The sequence below is a fragment of the Dipodomys ordii genome, unplaced genomic scaffold (assembly GCF_000151885.1).
Source record: "Dipodomys ordii isolate 6190 unplaced genomic scaffold, Dord_2.0 Scaffold255, whole genome shotgun sequence".
In the NCBI taxonomy this organism is placed as follows: Eukaryota; Metazoa; Chordata; class Mammalia; order Rodentia; family Heteromyidae; genus Dipodomys; species Dipodomys ordii.
In genome coordinates, this window is record NW_012267471.1 from 227,281 (window position 1) to 232,063 (window position 4,783).

A 4,783-nucleotide genomic window follows, 5' to 3' on the forward strand; every position below is an offset into this window, starting at 1 on the left:
TTTATCTCAGATTTAGAAAGGAAGGTCCTCTTTAGAGAGCAATATGCAAATAGCCAGGTGGGTGCAGCAGTGGGAGGAAAGAAAAAGGGAAGGTAAAGCCTGCTCTTCGGAGAAAAGTGTCAAGTGTGTTCTGAGTTTGATGATAATCAATAAAAATCCATGATACCTGTGGTACTAGGAGGGACCCCACTGTGAAAGTCTGGAACTGCAGGTTCCAGAGAGTGCACATGTTCTTACTATATGTATATATACTATATATGTACTATATATACTATATGTATAAGTCCAGGACAGTCTTTTGGAAAGAATGGACACTGGGCCTGGCTCTTCTGACTTCCCTCAGCTAGTCTAGAGAAAGACATAGTGCACACTGTCAGCAGCTTTGATCCTCAGGGAATTGACCAATATGAGCACAGAGTAGGAGGGGTAAGAAGAAGCAATGATAATATCTACAATTGTTAGAAATTCTGTTTCCAAAGAACTTCCTATTAAGACTTAAAGAAATGTCAAGGAGAACAGGATTTTCTTTTATAGATAGTGAACTAATAATACAGATAGTAGAATTTATAAGGGAAAAGTAAAATGGTAGAATATTTATATCAGGAATGGGAATATATATATTAAATTTTCAAATTTAATTTTTTTAATTTTTAAAATCCAATAAATATCCTTTCATTGTCCTAAACTATATTTGTACAGCAAATTAATTAAAGGTTTTATTGAATGTTCCCTCTAGAAAGTAATGGAAGGGTGAAATTGATCAAGATGCATTGTACTCAAACACTGACATGCTGAGGCAAAACCCCTTTGTGTAACTTCTGATGCATAATCATATACATATAATTTATGATTAACTTAAATTAGTACTTAACATTTCAATGTCTCTAGTTTCAATCTAATTTAACCAATATTTGCATAAGTATCTCAGAGTTTTCATTGTCTTCTTCTTGTTTCCAAAGATGCTGGGCCTATCTGAGGCAGCGCATCACCTGGCAAGAGGGAGCATCTGGAGAAGGAGGCTTGTCCTGATGTCCCAAGGGTCTCCACTTGGCCATTGGAAAAGGTGTCTTGTAGGAAGTGATTACATCAGGGGAGTTCCTGCACTCTGGAGGATTAAAGTTACTCTCCTGAAGTGAGAATAGGTTGAAACAGTAGTTGTTTGTGATAAAAGGAAGGCAATCATATGCTTGACCACTTCAACTTGCGGCTGGTTCTCTTTTCATAGACACACTATATTTTCCCACAAACATGACAGCCATTACCTGATGAGAATATTACATCTAGGGCTTTCTGCATCTTAAATTCTTTTTTATTCAGAGCTTAGCTTTGTTATAGAAAAGGCTGGAAATGTGGCTTAGTGTAGAGTGTTTGCCTAGCATGCATGAAGCCCTGGTTTCAATTTCTTAGTACCACATCCACAGGGAAAAAAATCCACAAGCGGTGCTGCGATTCAAGTGGTAGAACACTATCCTTGAGCAAAGAAGCTCAGGGACAGTGCACAGGCCCTTAGTTCAGTCCCAGGACTTGCAAAAAAGGAAAGAAAAAAAAGGAAAAGAAAAGAAATGAAATGAAAAAAGAAAAGAAAGGAAAAGAAAAGAACTGATACTGGTGTGTGAGTGTGAGAGAGAGAGAGAGACAGAGAGAGAGAGAGAGTGAGTGTGTGTAATGCTTCAAATAGAAACAATCTAAAATGGGCTGAGGAGTAAAAACAATCTCTCTACCTGTGATACTAATCTTGTGCAGAATGATACAATTGTGGATACAATTTATTAGAAATTTCCATAAGTTACATGAATTATTCCATTAGTTCATATACATTGCAGATTGTATTTCTCCTATGAATGTTATCTCAGTGGCATCGTAGTATCTCCAACTTCATCCTTTAGTTTGAGATGGCTTTGAGAGCATCACGGTAAAACAGTTTACACCACTGGAGGCAGATGCACACTGGACAGTGGTGGAGGCCAGACAATCCCTGAGTCCTCAGCTGTACAGTATCATAGTTCCAAGCTTCTGAAAGGCTCATTACAAGAAAATGACAATATTTAATGTGATCAAAATAGATAAAAGACAAACTAATGCATTGATGATTCCCTCATGCCATGGTTTTTCAAATAAAATCACAAAGGTTGACCAGGTAGGGCAGTGAATGCTATGCCCATTGAACAAGATCTCAATCTCAGAGTCTCTGGAACCTATGAACACTATTACAGGGTTTCACCGGACTCTCTCTTTTAAGGTACCAGAGTACCAGGACATAGAAGGCCAGGGACCACTGTACAAAGTCCAGTACTGTAACTGTTCCAGGTTGATACAGCCAAAGGACAGTTATCAAGCTCTGGTAACAGTTTGATGGTCAGAAAAGACTTGGGAAACACACAGAGCAGAGGCTAGAAAATGTACAACTGGGCTTCTAGATTGGAATAGAAAGCGAAGCATATGCTATAGGTATGGGCCAAGATGGTGTGCTTGATAGAACTACTATAATTTTTATTACAAAAGGAATAAACTTACATTGCAGCAGACATTTGATTCTTATATTATAATGCGACTTAAGACACAAGGAATATTTTCAATTAATTCCCCATGGTTGATCTGAAGTCTCCTGGTTTTGTTCTTCCATGATTATTTTCTTGGTATTTGTAAATTGTAGGTAGCCACATACTCTTCTACTCTCAGAGTCACTCTCACATTGACCATTGTATGAATGTCCTACGCACACTCAATCTGTTCTGCTGTGCCCCTGGACAAGTAACCCATGAAAGTAACTCACCCAGTCAGATGGGAGGTTTTAGTTCAGGGCTGTATCACTGTGGGAAGAAAACATTTATCTTGAAAGCAGTAATAATCTCCAACATCCCCAGCTCCACCCTGCTGATTTCCAGTGGGAAATCTGTATCTGACCCACTGCCACTGAATCTGACTGGGATACTAGATGCTCAGTTGGAAACTCCATAGATAAGGAGTTGTGGAGACTGGCCAAACTTCTGCAGATACCATGCCAGATAAACATCATCACTCTCTAGGAGGCTCTGACTAGCCCTGTAGGAGTTGGAGGCTGGCTCTCCCAGGGTGACAGGCAGGGAGAGTGGAGTCTCGGTCAGCACAAAATCTCTACTGAATCCTAAAATTAGAATAAGTTAGAAGTGCAAGGGTATGTACAAGTATAGAGGCATACATTTATTAAACCTAATTTGATATATATTTGCCTATTACTCATATTTCATGACTTAAACCAGAATCTAAAATACTAAGTATTAAAAATGAGACATTTTTAAAGCAGAAATGTGTCTCTAGGTGGCACCAGTGGTATTCCCACCTAGCAGAGTCTTCAGCCAAACAAAGCATCAAGCTCTTTTTGGAAAGTTCCTTATTTTCTCAGACCTAAATATCACTTGCCCATCATGATAACTAAATCTACACATCTAACACATTGATAGGGCATAACTGGGCCCTGAGACCTCACCCTTCCATCTCACTCTCATTCCTCATCTTCCTTTGCCCTTACCAGGGATCCAGGGCACTAACAGCCACAAGAGCTGAGAAAAAGACTTCATTTTTAGGAGTGAAATAAGGAGACTTGACAAGGCAAGGCAAGTTTAGACAACCATGCTGGAAAGCAATATGGAGGTTCCTCAAAAGACTAAACATAGAGCTCCCCTATGACCCAGCAATCCCACTCCTGGACATTTATCCACACTAAAGCTACCAGCACAACTACGTTCACTGCAGCATTATTTAGTACAGCTAAGATATAGAATCAACCAAGATATTCCTTATTAGATAAATGGATCAAGAAAATGTGGAACACACACACACACACACACACACACACACACACAATGGAATTCTATGCTTCCATGAGAAAGAATGATATTGCCCCATTCGTAAGGAAATGGAAAGACTTGGAAAATTATATTAAGTGAAGTAAGCCAGAACCAAAGAAACAGGCTTATGGTTTTGCTCATCCATAATAATTAGTATATGACTAGGATAGTCCAAGTAGAGGTTCACAATAGCCCAATATCTCTGTATATATGACCATATAAAATGATGATAAACAAAATGCTCATTATCTTGCCCATGTAATTGTAACTCCTCTGTATGGCATTTTCACAATAAAAAAAAAAAGAAAAAAATGATCTTCACGATTTGGCAACAAGGGAAGTTAATTTTTGTTGCTATTGTTTTCTTTTTCTTTTCTTTTTTGAAAGTGTACTGTTTGCAGTTATTTCTTTTGTCTTGCTTTTTTTTTCTTCTCTGATTTATTCCACATGTTCAAAACTTCTGACTTTTGCTATCCTTTGTCTTATATACAGTCTATCTATTTTGGAGAAGGGAAGAGGAATCACAGAAACAGTTGGACAAAGGGTGAACCAATGCTACAGTGATATAGACACTATATTGACAATTAACTTTACAACTTGGGGGTAGGAGATAGTAGGGGAAGGGAAAACAGGAGAAAATGAGGAAGGGGATAACACTGTGCAAAAAGAAATGTACTAATCTTATGACCATATAAAATGATGCTAATTGAAATAAACTCCAAGATATGGAAGCAAAAGTGTTTTTAGGTTTTGTTTTGGATTTTCTATTTTATTGTACTGTATGAAGTTATTTCTTTTCTTTATTGTTCCATTCACTTGTTACCTTTTGCTACAGGATTTTTTTTTGGTTTTGCTTTTTTTTTTTTTAATTGTGAGAATACCATACAGAGGAGTTACAATTACATGGGCAAGATAACGAGTACATTTCTTATCAAGCATTGTTGCCTCCTCTTTGT

General features: G+C 37.8%; 1 pseudogene; it reads right to left on the reverse strand.

Moving 5' to 3' along the window:
* Positions 1-2,796: 2,796 nt before the first annotated feature.
* Positions 2,797-3,607, reverse strand: LOC106000973 (annotated as a pseudogene).
* Between the last annotated feature and the right edge of the window lie 1,176 nt (positions 3,608-4,783).